Consider the following 24,869-nt stretch of genomic DNA (forward strand, 5'->3'; position numbering starts at 1 on the left):
CACCTCACACTATGTCACGTTTCCAATTACATGCAAGGCTAAAATGTATTTATATATTTAATTTACACCCTACATTGTTTAAGTCAATCATCAAATAAACATAATCAAAACATTACATGATGGAATTTGGTTCAAATTTCTAATCGTTATTGTGTAAAATCTAAAATTCTACCATTTCAACTTAGTGTTCACACTTCTATCTAGTATGATGTGGCTGAACTGATCAAAAGGGAACTGAACATACCGTAAAAACAATTTTGGAAGTGTGGTGGCTTAGTGAGCGATGTAGTAATATTAACTGTAACTGTATTAAAGACAAGTTGTTAGTAGTGCTTTTCGTATCAGTAATTTACAACTGCGGCTGATCCTGTGGCGTTCATTTTGATTTTCCTGAGCGGTTGACGTTTGATAAACGCGTTAAGATTTGAAAAAAAGACAGTCTTGAAAAGTTAGTGGTTTTGCTAATGTATTTGACCTAAGTCATTGATAAATCGATCCAGCTGTACAAAATATAGAAAAAATGAACAAATGTATTGAAAAAGCTCCTTATATTTGCATATTATACAACCATCTAAGCGTAAAATGATAAACAAAGTTATGAAAAATCACTGCAAAGTTTGCAAATTTACATGGAAATTAAAGCAAGGACTTTATTGTGACGTCATAATTTATGCTAACATTTGCACGGCCCCTATTGTGACGTCATTATTTAAGTATTATGATGTTGAAGATGTTGAAGAGCGACTCCCTAGACTACTATCTTTTTTAGTCAGGGAGACTCCCATGCAAGTACTAACCACGCCCGATTGTGCTTTACTTTAAAGATTTGATCGATCACCTAACTATACAGCTACGAGAGTTATTTGAATTTGAGTTTAATGTTTCTTGTACCTTCTAGAATTGACCTATGACCTCTACATGCTCCGAGTAACACTATGCTAATTTGACGCCAATTAACGAATTATTTATTTACATTTTCAAACTTTTAACAATGAAACATGTTAATATAATATCACAGGTAACAATCCCAAATGAATCTACCAACTTTACAATTGTATTTTCACAACTTTGTAACCAGTTTGTCGTCGATTTTTCGGTCCGCCGTTGTGATAATCTGCTTATATATGTGGCATTCACACAACATTTACTTAATGTTTTTGAAATAATGACTTAGGTTAAATATACAAGTAACTCCGCCAACATTTTCTTCGTTTTTTACAACGCTGTTCTCTAACATTTTACAGTCAGCTCATGTGAACATATTTAGGCTGCTTTCAACTGGCTATTATTAAATTTGTCGACTTTACAACTGCGCGTTTCTATATGCAAACTACGTAGGTAATATATACAAATACATCTACCAACTTTGCAATAACTTTGCACAATTTTGCACTCACTTTGAACAAATTTGCACGGTGCGTTAACAGCTAAAAACCACTACGTGCCGACAACATCAACAACTTGTTCTTAACAATTAGAAGGAAATTGAAAACTTTCCATTAATTAAAAAAGTTACAAAAATGCCACGATTTTCTCTATAAATGATTGACATCACAGTAAGGAAAAATGCAGGGTCGTTGCCTTATATCATTTCCATGTGTGTTATGAAACAAAAAAAAGTAATTTCAACAGCTAGTTTACTCCGGCAGTCTCCCATGCAAGTTCTAACCATGCCCAATTGTGCTTTAATTTAAACATATGTCAGGCACCAAACCTCACAGCTGCATGAATTATTTATAATTAAGCGGAATTTGCTGGTATTTCATGTTTTTGGATGTTTTAAAATCGACATCGCGTGCACAAGTACCTTCGAGAATTGACCTATGACCTCGACATACTTGGAGTAACGCTACGGTAATTTAACTGCAATTTATGTAATATTTATTAACATTTTCGAATTTTTAAATATGGAACGAGTTAATATAATATCACACGTAAAAATCCCGAATGAAACTACCAACTTTGCAATCGGTTTTCACAACTTTGTAAGCAGTTTGTTGTCTATGTTTTACTTGACAGTTGTGATAATCTGCTTATATATGTGGCATTCACGCAGTATTTACTTAATGTTTTCGAAATTTAACTGCGGGGGTTGTTTTCAATAACTTTGCACAACGTTGTAGTCACTTTGAACAACTTTTCACGGTACGTTAACAGCTAAAACCCTACTATCTACAGCATCAACAACGTGTTCTTCAAAATTAGAAGGAATTTGAAAACATTCCATTAATCAAAAAAGTTACAAAAATGCCACGATTTTCCACTACAAATGATTGACATCACAGTAAGAAAAAAAATGCAGGGACGTTGCCTTATATCATTTCCATGTGTGTGATGAAAAAAAACACAATAAATTGAACAGCTCGTTTACTCAGGCAGTCTCCCATGCAAGCACTAACCACGCCAGATTGTGCTTTACTTTAAACATTTGTCAGTCACACACAGCTGGATAATAATGGTGAGTTTAAACACAATCTATCGCATAATAACGGTGTTTGTGAATCAACACACTGCTGGATATTAACGGTGATTTTAAACACGACCTGTCGCGCAATAACAGTGTTTGTAAACACAAACTGTTGCATATTAGCGGCGTTTGTGAACACAACATTTTGCATAATAACAGGGCTTTCGAACCTGCAAAAACTGAATGTTGACGGTGATTTTAAACACGACCTGTTGCACAATAACTGTGTTTATAAACACAAAACTGTTGCATACTAACGGCGTTGATGAATACAGCATTTTGCATAATAGCGGTGTTTGTGATTCAACACACACAGCCGGATATTAACGGTGATTTTAAACACAACCTTTTGGATAATAGCGGTGTTTGTGGATCAACACACACAGCTGGATATCACTGGTGATTTTAAACACAACCTATCGCATAATCACGGTGTTTGTGAACCAACACACTGCTGGATATGAACGGTGATTTTAAACACGACCTGTTGCACAATAACAGGGTTTGTAAAAACAAACTGTCGCATATTAACGGAGTTTGTAAACACAAACTGTCGCATAATAACGTTGTTTACTGTTGCATATTAACGGTGTTAATAAACACAGACTGCTGCATATTAACGGCGTTTATGAACACATCCTTCTGCATAATAGTGGTGTGTGTGAACCAAAACACACTGCTGGACATTAACGGTGATTTTGAACACAAACTGATGCATGGTTGCAATGTTTGGGAACCAACACACGCTGCTAGATATTAACGGTTATTTTAAACATCCTGTTGCATAATAAATGTGTTTGTGAACACAACAACCTGTTGCATAATAATGGTGTTTGTCAAGACGTAAACTGTTACATTATGATAGTGTTTGTAAATACAACCTGTTGCATAATAGCGATGTTTGTGAATCAACACACACAGCTGGATATTAATGGTGATTTTAAACACGACCTGTTGCACAATAACAGTGTTTGTAAAAATTAACGATGTTGGTAAACACAAACTGTTGCATAATAGCGGTGTTTGTTAAGCAACACACACAGCTGGATATTAACGGAGATTTTAAACACAACCTATTGTGTAATAACGGCGTTTGACAACCAAAATATACTGCTGGACACTAACGGTGATTTTAATACAAAATGTTGCATGGTAATAATGTTTGAGAATCAACACACTCTGCTGGATATTTACGGTGATTTTAAACACGACCTGTTTTATAATACCTGTGTTTGTAAACCCAAAACTGTTGCATATTAACGGTGTTTGTAAACACACAAAATGTTGCATGGTAACTGTGTTTGTAAAAGCACATACACTGCTGGATATTAACAGTGATTTTAAACACCACCTCTCGCATAATAACGGTTTTTCTGAACCAACACACACAGTTGGATAGAAACGGTGATTTTAAACACAACCTGTTGCATAACAGCGGCGTTTCAGAACCAAAACACACGGCTGAACATGAATGGTGATTTTAAGTACAAACTGCTGCATAGTAATAATGTTTGGAAACCAACACACACTGCTGAATATTTACGGTGATTTTAAACACAACCTGTTGCATATAACTTGTGTTTGTAAACCCAAAACTGTTGCATAATAAAGGTGTTTTTAAACACACAAAATGTTGCATGGTAAGTGTGATTGGCAAAGCACAGACCCTGCTGGATATAAACGGTGATTTTGAAGACAACCTCTTGCATAATGGATTTTATTCATTTTTCATACTTTATAACAGCAGGGTTCGATATAACAACAACTTAGGTCAAATAAACACGCAAATCTACCAAATTTGCATTCGTTTTGAACAACTTTGCACGCTGTTTTAACAGATTAGACTAAATAGGTGCGACTGCAAACCCCCCCCCCCAAAGTCACCCGCTGGATTTCTCAGGTTGTTTCACAATTTTGTAAGGACTTTGTTAATCACTTTGCGCTTGAGTAGTGGAACAATGTGCTAACATAAATAGCAGTTTTAGAATTTTTACATAATTTTGTGTGTTTGTTAATTTTACCGTCGGCTCATATGACAGTCTGCTAACATTGGAGGCTTCCAATGGAATTTATTTCATTTTTCATACTTTATAACTGCACGGTTCCATATATCAACAACTTAAGTCCAATAAACACGCAAATCGACCAACTTTGCAATCGCTTTGGACAACTTTGCACGCTATTTGAACAGCTTAGACAAAATAGGTGCAGTCAGCAACCCCCCCAAAAAGGTTGTTTCTCATGAAAGTACTAACCATGACCGATTGAACTTTCCTTTCATGATCGGTCGATCACCTGACCACTCATCTATCGTAATCATTTGAAATTTATCGTAATTGGCGGCCATTTAATGTTTGGAAATGTTTAAAAATTCTACATTCTTAGAGGGCCACTACGATATTCAAACAGCCTTTTATGACATATTTATTCACTTTCTCGAACTTTAAACTACTTGTTTCGATAATGTAACAGCATAGATAACATTTCCATGTAAATCTGTCAACTTTGCACGAGCTTTTCACAACTTTGTAAGCACTTTGTCAATCACTTTGCGCTTGGGTAGTGGTGCAATATGCCAATATAAATAGATGTTTTAGACTTTTACATAATTTTGTTCTAAATTTAACTGCGGGGTTCTATATGAAATGACTTAGGGAGAATATAAACGCAAATCCACCAACTTTTCAATCGCTTTTAACATTTTCAGTATGTGTTTGTTCATTTTACGGCCGGCTCATATGATAGTCTGCTAACATGGAAGGTTTCAAATGAATTTTAGTCATTTTTCATACTTTATAACTGCATGGTTCGATATAACAACAATTTAGGTCAAATAAACAAACAAATCAAGCAACTTTGCAATCGCTTTGTAGAATTTTGCACGCTGTTTTAACAGCTTGAACCAAATAGGTGCAGACTGCAAAAACTCAAAAAAAGTGTCAACCGCTGGTTTTCTCAGGTTGTCTCCCATGCAAATACTAAACACGACCGATTGAACTTTACTTCCATTATCAGTCGATCACCTGGCTACTCATCTATCAGGGTCATTTAAAAATTATTGTAATTGGCGGCAATTTAATGTATGGAAATGTTTAAAAATTCTACATCCTTCGAGGACCATTACGATATTCAAACGGCCTTTTATGACATATTCATTCACTTTCGCGAACTTTTAACAACTGTACTCGATAATGTAACAGAATATGTAACATTTGTATGTAAATCTGCCAACTTTGCACAAGCTTTTCACAACTTTGTAAGCACTTTGGTGATCACTTTGCGCATGGGTAGTAGTACAATGTACGATCATAAATAGCCTTTTTTGTCTTTTACATAATGTTGTTCTAAATTTAACTGCGGGGTTCTATATGAAATGACTTAGGGGAATATACACGCAAATCCACCAACTTTTCAATCGCTTTTAACATTTTTAGTATGTGTTTGTTCATTTTACGGCTGGCTCATATGACAGTCTGCTAACAAGGGATGTTTCAAATGGATTTTAGTCATTTTTCGTACTTTATAACTGCATGGTTCGATATAACAACAACTTAGGTCAAATAAACAAACAAATCTAGCAACTTTGGAATCGCTTTGAAGAACTTTGCACGCTGCTTTAACAGCTTGGACCAAATAGGTGCAGACTGCAAAAACTCAAAAAAGTGTCACCCGCTGGTTTTCTCAGGTTGTCTCCCATGCAAGTACTAACCACGACCGATTGAACTTTACGTCCATTATCAGTCGATCACCTAACCACTCATCTATCAGGGCCATTTAAAAATTATCGTAATTGGCAGCCATTTAATGTATGCAAATGTTTAAAAATTCTTCATCCTTCGAGGGCCACAACGATAGTCAAGCGGCCCTTTTTTACATATTCATCTACTTTCGCGAACTTTTAACAACTGGACTCGATCATGCAACAGAATACGTAACGTTTCCATGTAAATCTGTCAACTTTGCCCAAGCTTTTCATAACTTTGTAAGCACTTTGCTAATCACTTTGCGCTTGGGTAGTGGTACAATGTGTCAACATAAATAGATGTTATAGACTTTTACATAATTTTGTTCTACATTTAACTGCGGGGTTGTATATGAAATGACTTAGGGGGAATATACATGCAACTCCACAAAGTTTTCAATCGGTTTTAACATTGTTAGTATGTGTTTGTTCATTTTACGCCCGGCTCATATGACAGTCTGCTAACATGGGAGGTTTCAAATGGATTATAGTCATTTTTCATACTTTATAACTGCATGGTTCGATATAACAATAACTTAGGTCAAATAAACAAACAAATCTAGCAACTAAGGAATCGCTTTGGAGAACATTGCACGCTCTTTTAACAGCTTGGACCAAATAGGTGCAGAGGGCCACTACGATAGTCAAACGGCCTTTTATAACATATTCATTCACTTTCGCGAACTTTTAACAACTGGACTCGATAATGTAACAGAATAGGTAACATTTCCATGTAAATTTGTCAACTTTGCACAAGCTTTTCACAACTTTGTAAGCACTTTGTTAATCACTTTGCGCTTGGGTAGTGGTACAATGTGCCAACATAAATAGATGTTATAGTCTGTGAAGAACTTTATTTTAGTCATTTTTGCTACTTGATAACTGCATGGTTCGATATAACAACAACTTAGGTTAAATAAACAAACAAATCTAGCAACTTTGGAATCGCTTTGAAGAACTTTGCACGCTGTTTTAACAGCTTGGACCAAATAGGTGCAGACAGCAAAAACTCATAAAAGTGTCACCCGCTGGTTTATGATGTTTAGGATGTATTTGTACATTTTACGGCCGGCTCACATGACAGTCTGCTAACATGGGAGGTTTCAAATGGATTTTAGTCATTTTTCATACTTTATAACTGCATGGTTCGATATAACAACAACTTAGGTCAAATAAACAAACAAATCTAGCAACTTTGGAAACGCATTGGAGAACTTTGCACGCTGTTTTAATAGCATGGACCAAATAGGTGCAGACGGCAAAAACTCAAAAAAGTGTCAAGCGCTGGTTTTCTCAGGTTGTCTTTCATGCAAGTACTAACCACGACCGATTGATCTTTACTTCTATTATTGGTCGATCACCTGACCACTCATCTATCAGGATATTGGCGGCCATGTAATTGATGGAAATGTTTAAAAATTCTACATCCTTCGAGGGCCACTGCGATATTCAAAGGGCCTTTTATAACATATTCATTCACTTTTGCGAACTTTTAACAGCTGGACTCGATAATATAACAGAATAGGTAACATTTCCATGCAAATCTACCAACTTTGCACGAGCTTTTCACAACTTTGTAAGCACTTTGTTAATCACTTTGCGCTTGGGTAGTGGTACGATGTGCCAACATAAATAGCTGTTTTTGACTTTTACATAATTTTGTTCTAAATTTAACTGCGGGGTTCTACATGAAATGACTTAGGGGGAATATAAACGCAAATCCACCAACTTTTCAATCGCTTTTAACATTTTCAGTATGTGTTTGTTCATTTTACGGCCGGCTCATATGACAGTCTGCTAACATGGAAGGTTTCAAATGAATTTTAGTCATTTTTCGTACTTTATAACTGCATGGTTCGATATAACAACAACTTAGGTGAAATAAACAAACAAATCTAGCAACTTTGGAAACGCTTTGGAGAACTTTGCACGCTGTTTTAACAGCATGGACCAAATAGGTGCAGACGGCAAAAACTCAAAAAAAGTCTCAACCGCTGGTTTTCTCAGGTTGTCTCCCATGCAAGTACTAACCACGACCGATTGATCTTTATTCCTATTATTGGTCGATCACCTGACCACTCATCTACCAGGGTCGTTTAAAAATTATTGTTATTGGCGGCCATGTAATTGATGGAAATGTTTAAAAATTCTACATCCTTCGAGGGCCACTGCGATATTCAAAGGGCCTTTTATAACATATTCATTCACTTTTGCGAACTTTTAACAGCTGGACTCGATGATATAACAGAATAGGTAACATTTCCATGCAAATCTACCAACTTTGCACGAGCTTTTCACAACTTTGTAAGCACTTTGTTAATCACTTTGCGCTTGGGTAGTGGTACGATATGCCAACATAAATAGCTGTTTTTGACTTTTACATAATTTTGTTCTAAATTTAACTGCGGGGTTCTACATGAAATGACTTAGGGGGAATATAAACGCAAATCCACCAACTTTTCAATCGCTTTTAACATTTTCAGTATGTGTTTGTTCATTTTACGGCCGGCTCATATGACAGTCTGCTAACATGGAAGGTTTCAAATGAATTTTAGTCATTTTTCGTACTTTATAACTGCATGGTTCGATATAACAACAACTTAGGTGAAATAAACAAACAAATCTAGCAACTTTGGAAACGCTTTGGAGAACTTTGCACGCTGTTTTAACAGCATGGACCAAATAGGTGCAGACGGCAAAAACTCAAAAAAAGTCTCAACCGCTGGTTTTCTCAGGTTGTCTCCCATGCAAGTACTAACCACGACCGATTGATCTTTATTCCTATTATTGGTCGATCACCTGACCACTCATCTACCAGGGTCGTTTAAAAATTATTGTTATTGGCGGCCATGTAATTGATGGAAATGTTTAAAAATTCTACATCCTTCGAGGGCCACTGCGATATTCAAAGGGCCTTTTATAACATATTCATTCACTTTTGCGAACTTTTAACAGCTGGACTCGATGATATAACAGAATAGGTAACATTTCCATGCAAATCTACCAACTTTGCACGAGCTTTTCACAACTTTGTAAGCACTTTGTTAATCACTTTGCGCTTGGGTAGTGGTACGATGTGCCAACATAAATAGCTGTTTTTGACTTTTACATAATTTTGTTCTAAATTTAACTGCGGGGTTCTACATGAAATGACTTAGGGGGAATATAAACGCAAATCCACCAACTTTTCAATCGCTTTTAACATTTTCAGTATGTGTTTGTTCATTTTACGGCCGGCTCATATGACAGTCTGCTAACATGGAAGGTTTCAAATGAATTTTAGTCATTTTTCGTACTTTATAACTGCATGGTTCGATATAACAACAACTTAGGTGAAATAAACAAACAAATCTAGCAACTTTGGAAACGCTTTGGAGAACTTTGCACGCTGTTTTAACAGCATGGACCAAATAGGTGCAGACGGCAAAAACTCAAAAAAAGTCTCAACCGCTGGTTTTCTCAGGTTGTCTCCCATGCAAGTACTAACCACGACCGATTGATCTTTATTCCTATTATTGGTCGATCACCTGACCACTCATCTACCAGGGTCGTTTAAAAATTATTGTTATTGGCGGCCATGTAATTGATGGAAATGTTTAAAAATTCTACATCCTTCGAGGGCCACTGCGATATTCAAAGGGCCTTTTATAACATATTCATTCACTTTTGCGAACTTTTAACAGCTGGACTCGATGATATAACAGAATAGGTAACATTTCCATGCAAATCTACCAACTTTGCACGAGCTTTTCACAACTTTGTAAGCACTTTGTTAATCATTTTGCGCTTGGGTAGTGGTACGATGTGCCAACATAAATAGCTGTTTTTGACTTTTACATAATTTTGTTCTAAATTTAACTGCGGGGTTCTACATGAAATGACTTAGGGGGAATATAAACGCAAATCCACCAACTTTTCAATCGCTTTTAACATTTTCAGTATGTGTTTGTTCATTTTACGGCCGGCTCATATGACAGTCTGCTAACATGGAAGGTTTCAAATGAATTTTAGTCATTTGTCATACTTTATAACTGCATGGTTCGATATAACCACAACTTAGGTGAAATAAACAAACAAATCTAGCAACTTTGGAAACGCTTTGGAGAACTTTGCACGCTGTTTTAACAGCATATACCAAATAGGTGCAGACGGCAAAAACTCAAAAAAAGTCTCAACCGCTGGTTTTCTCAGGTTGTCTCCCATGCAAGTACTAACCACGACCGATTGATCTTTATTCCTATTATTGGTCGATCACCTGACCACTCATCTACCAGGGTCGTTTAAAAATTATTGTTATTGGCGGCCATGTAATTGATGGAAATGTTTAAAAATTCTACATCCTTCGAGGGCCACTGCGATATTCAAAGGGCCTTTTATAACATATTCATTCACTTTTGCGAACTTTTAACAGCTGGACTCGATAATATAACAGAATAGGTAACATTTCCATGCAAATCTACCAACTTTGCACGAGCTTTTCACAACTTTGTAAGCACTTTGTTAATCACTTTGCGCTTGGGTAGTGGTACGATGTGCCAACATAAATAGCTGTTTTTGACTTTTACATAATTTTGTTCTAAATTTAACTGCGGGGTTCTACATGAAATGACTTAGGGGGAATATAAACGCAAATCCACCAACTTTTCAATCGCTTTTAACATTTTCAGTATGTGTTTGTTCATTTTACGGCCGGCTCATATGACAGTCTGCTAACATGGAAGGTTTCAAATGAATTTTAGTCATTTGTCGTACTTTATAACTGCATGGTTCGATATAACCACAACTTAGGTGAAATAAACAAACAAATCTAGCAACTTTGGAAACGCTTTGGAGAACTTTGCACGCTGTTTTAACAGCATATACCAAATAGGTGCAGACGGCAAAAACTCAAAAAAAGTCTCAACCGCTGGTTTTCTCAGGTTGTCTCCCATGCAAGTACTAACCACGACCGATTGATCTTTATTCCTATTATTGGTCGATCACCTGACCACTCATCTACCAGGGTCGTTTAAAAATTATTGTTATTGGCGGCCATGTAATTGATGGAAATGTTTAAAAATTCTACATCCTTCGAGGGCCACTGCGATATTCAAAGGGCCTTTTATAACATATTCATTCACTTTTGCGAACTTTTAACAGCTGGACTCGATAATATAACAGAATAGGTAACATTTCCATGCAAATCTACCAACTTTGCACGAGCTTTTCACAACTTTGTAAGCACTTTGTTAATCACTTTGCGCTTGGGTAGTGGTGCGATGTGCCAACATAAATAGCTGTTTTTGACTTTTACATAAATTTGTTCTAAATTTAACTGCGGGGTTCTACATGAAATGACTTAGGGGGAATATAAACGCATATCCACCAACTTTTCAATCGCTTTTAACATTTTCAGTATGTGTTTGTTCATTTTACGGCCGGCTCATATGACAGTCTGCTAACATGGAAGGTTTCAAATGAATTTTAGTCATTTTTCGTACTTTATAACTGCATGGTTCGATATAACAACAACTTAGGTGAAATAAACAAACAAATCTAGCAACTTTGGAAACGCTTTGGAGAACTTTGTACGCTGTTTTAACAGCATGGACCAAATAGGTGCAGACGGCAAAAACTCAAAAAAAGTCTCAACCGCTGGTTTTCTCAGGTTGTCTCCCATGCAAGTACTAACCACGACCGATTGATCTTTATTCCTATTATTGGTCGATCACCTGACCACTCATCTACCAGGGTCGTTTAAAAATTATTGTTATTGGCGGCCATGTAATTGATGGAAATGTTTAAAAATTCTACATCCTTCGAGGGCCACTGCGATATTCAAAGGGCCTTTTATAACATATTCATTCACTTTTGCGAACTTTTAACAGCTGGACTCGATAATATAACAGAATAGGTAACATTTCCATGCAAATCTACCAACTTTGCACGAGCTTTTCACAACTTTGTAAGCACTTTGTTAATCACTTTGCGCTTGGGTAGTGGTACGATGTGCCAACATAAATAGCTGTTTGTGACTTTTACATAATTTTGTTCTAAATTTAACTGCGGGGTTCTTCATGAAATGACTTAGGGGGAATATAAACGCAAATCCACCAACTTTTCAATCGCTTTTAACATTTTCAGTATGTGTTTGTTCATTTTACGGCCGGCTCATATGACAGTCTGCTAACATGGAAGGTTTCAAATGAATTTTAGTCATTTTTCGTACTTTATAACTTCATGGTTCGATATAACAACAAATTAGGTGAAATAAACAAACAAATCTAGCAACTTTGGAAACGCTTTGGAGAACTTTGCACGCTGTTTTAACAGCATGGACCAAATAGGTGCAGACGGCAAAAACTCAAAAAAGTCTCAACCGCTGGTTTTCTCAGGTTGTCTCCCATGCAAGTACTAACCACGACCGATTGATCTTTATTCCTATTATTGGTCGATCACCTGACCACTCATCTACCAAGGTCGTTTAAAAATTATTGTTATTGGCGGCCATGTAATTGATGGAAATGTTTAAAAATTCTACATCCTTCGAGGGCCACTGCGATATTCAAAGGGCCTTTTATAACATATTCATTCACTTTTGCGAACTTTTAACAGCTGGACTCGATAATATAACAGAATAGGTAACATTTCCATGCAAATCTACCAACTTTGCACGAGCTTTTCACAACTTTGTAAGCACTTTGTTAATCACTTTGCGCTTGGGTAGTGGTACGATGTGCCAACATAAATAGCTGTTTTTGACTTTTACATAATTTTGTTCTAAATTTAACTGCGGGGTTCTACATGAAATGACTTAGGGGGAATATAAACGCAAATCCACCAACTTTTCAATCGCTTTTAACATTTTCAGTATGTGTTTGTTCATTTTACGGCCGGCTCATATGACAGTCTGCTAACATGGAAGGTTTCAAATGAATTTTAGTCATTTTTCGTACTTTATAACTTCATGGTTCGATATAACAACAAATTAGGTGAAATAAACAAACAAATCTAGCAACTTTGGAAACGCTTTGGAAAACTTTGCACGCTGTTTTAACAGCATGGACCAAATAGGTGCAGACGGCAAAAACTCAAAAAAGTCTCAACCGCTGGTTTTCTCAGGTTGTCTCCCATGCAAGTACTAACCACGACCGATTGATCTTTATTCCTATTATTGGTCGATCACCTGACCACTCATCTACCAGGGTCGTTTAAAAATTATTGTTATTGGCGGCCATGTAATTGATGGAAATGTTTAAAAATTCTACATCCTTCGAGGGCCACTGCGATATTCAAAGGGCCTTTTATAACATATTCATTCACTTTTGCGAACTTTTAACAGCTGGACTCGATAATATAACAGAATAGGTAACATTTCCATGCAAATCTACCAACTTTGCACGAGCTTTTCACAACTTTGTAAGCACTTTGTTAATCACTTTGCGCTTGGGTAGTGGTACGATGTGCCAACATAAATAGCTGTTTTTGACTTTTACATAATTTTGTTCTAAATTTAACTGCGGGGTTCTACATGAAATGACTTAGGGGGAATATAAACGCAAATCCACCAACTTTTCAATCGCTTTTAACATTTTCAGTATGTGTTTGTTCATTTTACGGCCGGCTCATATGACAGTCTGCTAACATGGAAGGTTTCAAATGAATTTTAGTCATTTTTCGTACTTTATAACTTCATGGTTCGATATAACAACAAATTAGGTGAAATAAACAAACAAATCTAGCAACTTTGGAAACGCTTTGGAAAACTTTGCACGCTGTTTTAACAGCATGGACCAAATAGGTGCAGACGGCAAAAACTCAAAAAAGTCTCAACCGCTGGTTTTCTCAGGTTGTCTCCCATGCAAGTACTAACCACGACCGATTGATCTTTATTCCTATTATTGGTCGATCACCTGACCACTCATCTACCAGGGTCGTTTAAAAATTATTGTTATTGGCGGCCATGTAATTGATGGAAATGTTTAAAAATTCTACATCCTTCGAGGGCCACTGCGATATTCAAAGGGCCTTTTATAACATATTCATTCACTTTTGCGAACTTTTAACAGCTGGACTCGATAATATAACAGAATAGGTAACATTTCCATGCAAATCTACCAACTTTGCACGAGCTTTTCACAACTTTGTAAGCACTTTGTTAATCACTTTGCGCTTGGGTAGTGGTACAATGTGCCAACATAAATAGCTGTTTTTGACTTTTACATAATTTTGTTCTAAATTTAACTGCAGGGTTCTATATGAAATGACTTAGGGGGAATATAAACGCAAATCCACCAACTTTTCAATCGCTTTTAACATTTTCAGTATGTGTTTGTTCATTTTACGGCCGGCTCATATGACAGTCTGCTAACATGGAAGGTTTCAAATGAATTTTAGTCATTTTTCGTACTTTATAACTTCATGGTTCGATATAATAACAAATTAGGTGAAATAAACAAACAAATCTAGCAACTTTGGAAACGCTTTGGAGAACTTTGCACGCTGTTTTAACAGCATGGACCAAATAGTTGCAGACGGCAAAAACTCAAAAAAGTCTCAACCGCTGGTTTTCTCAGGTTGTCTCCCATGCAAGTACTAACCACGACCGATTGATCTTTATTCCTATTATTGGTCGATCACCTGACCACTCATCTACCAGGGTCGTTTAAAAATTATTGTTATTGGCGGCCATGTAATTGATGGAAATGTTTAAAAATTCTACATCCTTCGAGGGCCACTGCGATATTCAAAGGGCCTTTTATAACATATTCATTCACTTTTGCGAACTTTTAACAGCTGGACTCGATAATATAACAGAATAGGTAACATTTCCATGCAAATCTACCAACTTTGCACGAGCTTTTCACAACTTTGTAAGCACTTTGTTAATCACTTTGCGCTTGGGTAGTGGTACGATGTGCCAACATAAATAGCTGTTTTTGACTTTTACATAATTTTGTTCTAAATTTAACTGCGGGGTTCTACATGAAATGACTTAGGGAGAATATAAACGCAAATCCACCAACTTTTCAATCGCTTTTAACATTTTCAGTATGTGTTTGTTCATTTTACGGCCGGCTCATATGACAGTCTGCTAACATGGAAGGTTTCAAATGAATTTTAGTCATTTTTCGTACTTTATAACTGCATGGTTCGATATAACAACAACTTAGGTGAAATAAACAAACAAATCTAGCAACTTTGGAAACGCTTTGGAGAACTTTGCACGCTGTTTTAACAGCATGGACCAAATAGGTGCAGACGGCAAAAACTCAAAAAAAGTCTCAACCGCTGGTTTTCTCAGGTTGTCTCCCATGCAAGTACTAACCACGACCGATTGATCTTTATTCCTATTATTGGTCGATCACCTGACCACTCATCTACCAGGGTCGTTTAAAAATTATTGTTATTGGCGGCCATGTAATTGATGGAAATGTTTAAAAATTCTACATCCTTCGAGGGCCACTGCGATATTCAAAGGGCCTTTTATAACATATTCATTCACTTTTGCGAACTTTTAACAGCTGGACTCGATAATATAACAGAATAGGTAACATTTCCATGCAAATCTACCAACTTTACACGAGCTTTTCACAACTTTGTAAGCACTTTGTTAATCACTTTGCGCTTGGGTAGTGGTACGATGTGCCAACATAAATAGCTGTTTTTGACTTTTACATAATTTTGTTCTAAATTTAACTGCGGGGTTCTACATGAAATGACTTAGGGGGAATATAAACGCAAATCCACCAACTTTTCAATCGCTTTTAACATTTTCAGTATGTGTTTGTTCATTTTACGGCCGGCTCATATGACAGTCTGCTAACATGGAAGGTTTCAAATGAATTTTAGTCATTTTTCGTACTTTATAACTGCATGGTTCGATATAACAACAACTTAGGTGAAATAAACAAACAAATCTAGCAACTTTGGAAACGCTTTGGAGAACTTTGCACGCTGTTTTAACAGCATGGACCAAATAGGTGCAGACGGCAAAAACTCAAAAAAAGTCTCAACCGCTGGTTTTCTCAGGTTGTCTCCCATGCAAGTACTAACCACGACCGATTGATCTTTATTCCTATTATTGGTCGATCACCTGACCACTCATCTACCAGGGTCGTTTAAAAATTATTGTTATTGGCGGCCATGTAATTGATGGAAATGTTTAAAAATTCTACATCCTTCGAGGGCCACTGCGATATTCAAAGGGCCTTTTATAACATATTCATTCACTTTTGCGAACTTTTAACAGCTGGACTCGATAATATAACAGAATAGGTAACATTTCCATGCAAATCTACCAACTTTACACGAGCTTTTCACAACTTTGTAAGCACTTTGTTAATCACTTTGCGCTTGGGTAGTGGTACGATGTGCCAACATAAATAGCTGTTTTTGACTTTTACATAATTTTGTTCTAAATTTAACTGCGGGGTTCTACATGAAATGACTTAGGGGGAATATAAACGCAAATCCACCAACTTTTCAATCGCTTTTAACATTTTCAGTATGTGTTTGTTCATTTTACGGCCGGCTCATATGACAGTCTGCTAACATGGAAGGTTTCAAATGAATTTTAGTCATTTTTCGTACTTTATAACTGCATGGTTCGATATAACAACAACTTAGGTGAAATAAACAAACAAATCTAGCAACTTTGGAAACGCTTTGGAGAACTTTGCACGCTGTTTTAACAGCATGGACCAAATAGGTGCAGACGGCAAAAACTCAAAAAAAGTCTCAACCGCTGGTTTTCTCAGGTTGTCTCCCATGCAAGTACTAACCACGACCGATTGATCTTTATTCCTATTATTGGTCGATCACCTGACCACTCATCTACCAGGGTCGTTTAAAAATTATTGTTATTGGCGGCCATGTAATTGATGGAAATGTTTAAAAATTCTACATCCTTCGAGGGCCACTGCGATATTCAAAGGGCCTTTTATAACATATTCATTCACTTTTGCGAACTTTTAACAGCTGGACTCGATAATATAACAGAATAGGTAACATTTCCATGCAAATCTACCAACTTTACACGAGCTTTTCACAACTTTGTAAGCACTTTGTTAATCACTTTGCGCTTGGGTAGTGGTACGATGTGCCAACATAAATAGCTGTTTTTGACTTTTACATAATTTTGTTCTAAATTTAACTGCGGGGTTCTACATGAAATGACTTAGGGGGAATATAAACGCAAATCCACCAACTTTTCAATCGCTTTTAACATTTTCAGTATGTGTTTGTTCATTTTACGGCCGGCTCATATGACAGTCTGCTAACATGGAAGGTTTCAAATGAATTTTAGTCATTTTTCGTACTTTATAACTTCATGGTTCGATATAACAACAAATTAGGTGAAATAAACAAACAAATCTAGCAACTTTGGAAACGCTTTGGAGAACTTTGCACGCTGTTTTAACAGCATGGACCAAATAGGTGCAGACGGCAAAAACTCAAAAAAGTCTCAACCGCTGGTTTTCTCAGGTTGTCTCCCATGCAAGTACTAACCACGACCGATTGATCTTTATTCCTATTATTGGTCGATCACCTGACCACTCATCTACCAGGGTCGTTTAAAAATTATTGTTATTGGCGGCCATGTAATTGATGGAAATGTTTAAAAATTCTACATCCTTCGAGGGCCACTGCGATATTCAAAGGGCCTTTTATAACATATTCATTCACTTTTGCGAACTTTTAACAGCTGGACTCGATAATATAACAGAATAGGTAACATTTCCATGCAAATCTACCAACTTTGCACGAGCTTTTCACAACTTTGTAAGCACTTTGTTAATCACTTTGCGCTTGGGTAGTGGTACGATGTGCCAACATAAATAGCTGTTTTTGACTTTTACATAATTTTGTTCTAAATTTAACTGCGGGGTTCTACATGAAATGACTTAGGGGGAATATAAACGCAAATCCACCAACTTTTCAATCGCTTTTAACATTTTCAGTATGTGTTTGTTCATTTTACGGCCGGCTCATATGACAGTCTGCTAACATGGAAGGTTTCAAATGAATTTTAGTCATTTTTCGTACTTTATAACTTCATGGTTCGATATAACAACAAATTAGGTGAAATAAACAAACAAATCTAGCAACTTTGGAAACGCTTTGGAGAACTTTGCACGCTGTTTTAACAGCATGGACCAAATAGTTGCAGACGGCAAAAACTCAAAAAAGTCTCAACCGCTGGTTTTCTCAGGTTGTCTCCCATGCAAGTACTAACCACGACCGATTGATCTTTATTCCTATTATTGGTCGATCACCTGACCACTCATCTACCAGGGTCGTTTAAAAATTATTGTTATTGGCGGCCATGTAATTGATGGAAATGTTTAAAAATTCTACATCCTTCGAGGGCCACTGCGATATTCAAAGGGCCTTTTATAACATATTCATTCACTTTTGCGAACTTTTAACAGCTGGACTCGATAATATAACAGAATAGGTAACATTTCCATGCAAATCTACCAACTTTGCACGAGCTTTTCACAACTTTGTAAGCACTTTGTTAATCACTTTGCGCTTGGGTAGTGGTACGATGTGCCAACATAAATAGCTGTTTTTGACTTTTACATAATTTTGTTCTAAATTTAACTGCGGGGTTCTACATGAAATGACTTAGGGAGAATATAAACGCAAATCCACCAACTTTTCAATCGCTTTTAACATTTTCAGTATGTGTTTGTTCATTTTACGGCCGGCTCATATGACAGTCTGCTAACATGGAAGGTTTCAAATGAATTTTAGTCATTTTTCGTACTTTATAACTGCATGGTTCGATATAACAACAACTTAGGTGAAATAAACAAACAAATCTAGCAACTTTGGAAACGCTTTGGAGAACTTTGCACGCTGTTTTAACAGCATGGACCAAATAGGTGCAGACGGCAAAAACTCAAAAAAAGTCTCAACCGCTGGTTTTCTCAGGTTGTCTCCCATGCAAGTACTAACCACGACCGATTGATCTTTATTCCTATTATTGGTCGATCACCTGACCACTCATCTACCAGGGTCGTTTAAAAATTATTGTTATTGGCGGCCATGTAATTGATGGAAATGTTTAAAAATTCTACATCCTTCGAGGGCCACTGCGATATTCAAAGGGCCTTTTATAACATATTCATTCACTTTTGCGAACTTTTAACAGCTGGACTCGATAATATAACAGAATAGGTAACATTTCCATGCAAATCTACCAACTTTACACGAGCTTTTCACAACTTTGTAAGCACTTTGTTAATCACTTTGCGCTTGGGTAGTGGTACGATGTGCCAACATAAATAGCTGTTTTTGACTTTTACATAATTTTGTTCTAAATTTAACTGCGGGGTTCTACATGAAATGACTTAGGGGGAATATAAACGCAAATCCACCAACTTTTCAATCGCTTTTAACATTTTCAGTATGTGTTTGTTCATTTTACGGCCGGCTCATATGACAGTCTGCTAACATGGAAGGTTTCAAATGAATTTTAGTCATTTTTCGTACTTTATAACTGCATGGTTCGATATAACAACAACTTAGGTGAAATAAACAAACAAATCTAGCAACTTTGGAAACGCTTTGGAGAACTTTGCACGCTGTTTTAACAGCATGGACCAAATAGGTGCAGACGGCAAAAACTCAAAAAAAGTCTCAACCGCTGGTTTTCTCAGGTTGTCTCCCATGCAAGTACTAACCACGACCGATTGATCTTTATTCCTATTATTGGTCGATCACCTGACCACTCATCTACCAGGGTCGTTTAAAAATTATTGTTATTGGCGGCCATGTAATTGATGGAAATGTTTAAAAATTCTACATCCTTCGAGGGCCACTGCGATATTCAAAGGGCCTTTTATAACATATTCATTCACTTTTGCGAACTTTTAACAGCTGGACTCGATAATATAACAGAATAGGTAACATTTCCATGCAAATCTACCAACTTTACACGAGCTTTTCACAACTTTGTAAGCACTTTGTTAATCACTTTGCGCTTGGGTAGTGGTACGATGTGCCAACATAAATAGCTGTTTTTGACTTTTACATAATTTTGTTCTAAATTTAACTGCGGGGTTCTACATGAAATGACTTAGGGGGAATATAAACGCAAATCCACCAACTTTTCAATCGCTTTTAACATTTTCAGTATGTGTTTGTTCATTTTACGGCCGGCTCATATGACAGTCTGCTAACATGGAAGGTTTCAAATGAATTTTAGTCATTTTTCGTACTTTATAACTGCATGGTTCGATATAACAACAACTTAGGTGAAATAAACAAACAAATCTAGCAACTTTGGAAACGCTTTGGAGAACTTTGCACGCTGTTTTAACAGCATGGACCAAATAGGTGCAGACGGCAAAAACTCAAAAAAAGTCTCAACCGCTGGTTTTCTCAGGTTGTCTCCCATGCAAGTACTAACCACGACCGATTGATCTTTATTCCTATTATTGGTCGATCACCTGACCACTCATCTACCAGGGTCGTTTAAAAATTATTGTTATTGGCGGCCATGTAATTGATGGAAATGTTTAAAAATTCTACATCCTTCGAGGGCCACTGCGATATTCAAAGGGCCTTTTATAACATATTCATTCACTTTTGCGAACTTTTAACAGCTGGACTCGATAATATAACAGAATAGGTAACATTTCCATGCAAATCTACCAACTTTACACGAGCTTTTCACAACTTTGTAAGCACTTTGTTAATCACTTTGCGCTTGGGTAGTGGTACGATGTGCCAACATAAATAGCTGTTTTTGACTTTTACATAATTTTGTTCTAAATTTAACTGCGGGGTTCTACATGAAATGACTTAGGGGGAATATAAACGCAAATCCACCAACTTTTCAATCGCTTTTAACATTTTCAGTATGTGTTTGTTCATTTTACGGCCGGCTCATATGACAGTCTGCTAACATGGAAGGTTTCAAATGAATTTTAGTCATTTTTCGTACTTTATAACTTCATGGTTCGATATAACAACAAATTAGGTGAAATAAACAAACAAATCTAGCAACTTTGGAAACGCTTTGGAGAACTTTGCACGCTGTTTTAACAGCATGGACCAAATAGGTGCAGACGGCAAAAACTCAAAAAAGTCTCAACCGCTGGTTTTCTCAGGTTGTCTCCCATGCAAGTACTAACCACGACCGATTGATCTTTATTCCTATTATTGGTCGATCACCTGACCACTCATCTACCAGGGTCGTTTAAAAATTATTGTTATTGGCGGCCATGTAATTGATGGAAATGTTTAAAAATTCTACATCCTTCGAGGGCCACTGCGATATTCAAAGGGCCTTTTATAACATATTCATTCACTTTTGCGAACTTTTAACAGCTGGACTCGATAATATAACAGAATAGGTAACATTTCCATGCAAATCTACCAACTTTGCACGAGCTTTTCACAACTTTGTAAGCACTTTGTTAATCACTTTGCGCTTGGGTAGTGGTACGATGTGCCAACATAAATAGCTGTTTTTGACTTTTACATAATTTTGTTCTAAATTTAACTGCGGGGTTCTACATGAAATGACTTAGGGGGAATATAAACGCAAATCCACCAACTTTTCAATCGCTTTTAACATTTTCAGTATGTGTTTGTTCATTTTACGGCCGGCTCATATGACAGTCTGCTAACATGGAAGGTTTCAAATGAATTTTAGTCATTTTTCGTACTTTATAACTTCATGGTTCGATATAACAACAAATTAGGTGAAATAAACAAACAAATCTAGCAACTTTGGAAACGCTTTGGAGAACTTTGCACGCTGTTTTAACAGCATGGACCAAATAGGTGCAGACGGCAAAAACTCAAAAAAGTCTCAACCGCTGGTTTTCTCAGGTTGTCTCCCATGCAAGTACTAACCACGACCGATTGATCTTTATTCCTATTATTGGTCGATCACCTGACCACTCATCTACCAGGGTCGTTTAAAAATTATTGTTATTGGCGGCCATGTAATTGATGGAAATGTTTAAAAATTCTACATCCTTCGAGGGCCACTGCGATATTCAAAGGGCCTTTTATAACATATTCATTCACTTTTGCGAACTTTTAACAGCTGGACTCGATAATATAACAGAATAGGTAACATTTCCATGCAAATCTACCAACTTTGCACGAGCTTTTCACAACTTTGTAAGCACTTTGTTAATCACTTTGCGCTTGGGTAGTGGTACGATGTGCCAACATAAATAGCTGTTTTTGACTTTTACATAATTTTGTTCTAAATTTAACTGCGGGGTTCTACATGAAATGACTTAGGGGGAATATAAACGCAAATCCACCAACTTTTCAATCGCTTTTAACATTTTCAGTATGTGTTTGTTCATTTTACGGCCGGCTCATATGACAGTCTGCTAACATGGAAGGTTTCAAATGAATTTTAGTCATTTTTCGTACTTTATAACTTCATGGTTCGATATAACAACAAATTAGGTGAAATAAACAAACAAATCTAGCAACTTTGGAAACGCTTTGGAGAACTTTGCACGCTGTTTTAACAGCATGGACCAAATAGGTGCAGACGGCAAAAACTCAAAATAGTCTCAACCGCTGGTTTTCTCAGGTTGTCTCCCATGCAAGTACTAACCACGACCGATTGATCTTTATTCCTATTATTGGTCGATCACCTGACCACTCATCTACCAGGGTCGTTTAAAAATTATTGTTATTGGCGGCCATGTAATTGATGGAAATGTTTAAAAATTCTACATCCTTCGAGGGCCACTGCGATATTCAAAGGGCCTTTTATAACATATTCATTCACTTTTGCGAACTTTTAACAGCTGGACTCGATAATATAACAGAATAGGTAACATTTCCATGCAAATCTACCAACTTTGCACGAGCTTTTCACAACTTTGTAAGCACTTTGTTAATCACTTTGCGCTTGGGTAGTGGTACGATGTGCCAACATAAATAGCTGTTTTTGACTTTTACATAATTTTGTTCTAAATTTAACTGCGGGGTTCTACATGAAATGACTTAGGGGGAATATAAACGCAAATCCACCAACTTTTCAATCGCTTTTAACATTTTCAGTATGTGTTTGTTCATTTTACGGCCGGCTCATATGACAGTCTGCTAACATGGAAGGTTTCAAATGAATTTTAGTCATTTTTCGTACTTTATAACTTCATGGTTCGATATAATAACAAATTAGGTGAAATAAACAAACAAATCTAGCAACTTTGGAAACGCTTTGGAGAACTTTGCACGCTGTTTTAACAGCATGGACCAAATAGGTGCAGACGGCAAAAACTCAAAAAAGTCTCAACCGCTGGTTTTCTCAGGTTGTCTCCCATGCAAGTACTAACCACGACCGATTGATCTTTATTCCTATTATTGGTCGATCACCTGACCACTCATCTACCAGGGTCGTTTAAAAATTATTGTTATTGGCGGCCATGTAATTGATGGAAATGTTTAAAAATTCTACATCCTTCGAGGGCCACTGCGATATTCAAAGGGCCTTTTATAACATATTCATTCACTTTTGCGAACTTTTAACAGCTGGACTCGATAATATAACAGAATAGGTAACATTTCCATGCAAATCTACCAACTTTGCACGAGCTTTTCACAACTTTGTAAGCACTTTGTTAATCACTTTGCGCTTGGGTAGTGGTACGATGTGCCAACATAAATAGCTGTTATTGACTTTTACATAATTTTGTTCTAAATTTAACTGCGGGGTTCTACATGAAATGACTTAGGGGGAATATAAACGCAAATCCACCAACTTTTCAATCGCTTTTAACATTTTCAGTATGTGTTTGTTCATTTTACGGCCGGCTCATATGACAGTCTGCTAACATGGAAGGTTTCAAATGAATTTTAGTCATTTTTCTTACTTTATAACTGCATGGTTCGATATAACAACAACTTAGGTGAAATAAACGAACAAATCTAGCAACTTTGGAAACGCTTTGGAGAACTTTGCACGCTGTTTTAACAGCATGGACCAAATAGGTGCAGACGGCAAAAACTCAAAAAAAGTCTCAACCGCTGGTTTTCTCAGGTTGTCTCCCATGCAAGTACTAACCACGACCGATTGATCTTTATTCCTATTATTGGTCGATCACCTGACCACTCATCTACCAGGGTCGTTTAAAAATTATTGTTATTGGCGGCCATGTAATTGATGGAAATGTTTAAAAATTCTACATCCTTCGAGGGCCACTGCGATATTCAAAGGGCCTTTTATAACATATTCATTCACTTTTGCGAACTTTTAACAGCTGGACTCGATAATATAACAGAATAGGTAACATTTCCATGCAAATCTACCAACTTTGCACGAGCTTTTCACAACTTTGTAAGCACTTTGTTAATCACTTTGCGCTTGGGTAGTGGTACGATGTGCCAACATAAATAGCTGTTTTTGACTTTTACATAATTTTGTTCTAAATTTAACTGCGGGGTTCTACATGAAATGACTTAGGGAGAATATAAACGCAAATCCACCAACTTTTCAATCGCTTTTAACATTTTCAGTATGTGTTTGTTCATTTTACGGCCGGCTCATATGACAGTCTGCTAACATGGAAGGTTTCAAATGAATTTTAGTCATTTTTCGTACTTTATAACTGCATGGTTCGATATAACAACAACTTAGGTGAAATAAACAAACAAATCTAGCAACTTTGGAAACGCTTTGGAGAACTT

Source organism: Saccoglossus kowalevskii, chromosome 10 (genome assembly GCF_978046115.1).
Source record: "Saccoglossus kowalevskii chromosome 10, keSacKowa6.1, whole genome shotgun sequence".
In the NCBI taxonomy this organism is placed as follows: Eukaryota; Metazoa; Hemichordata; class Enteropneusta; family Harrimaniidae; genus Saccoglossus; species Saccoglossus kowalevskii.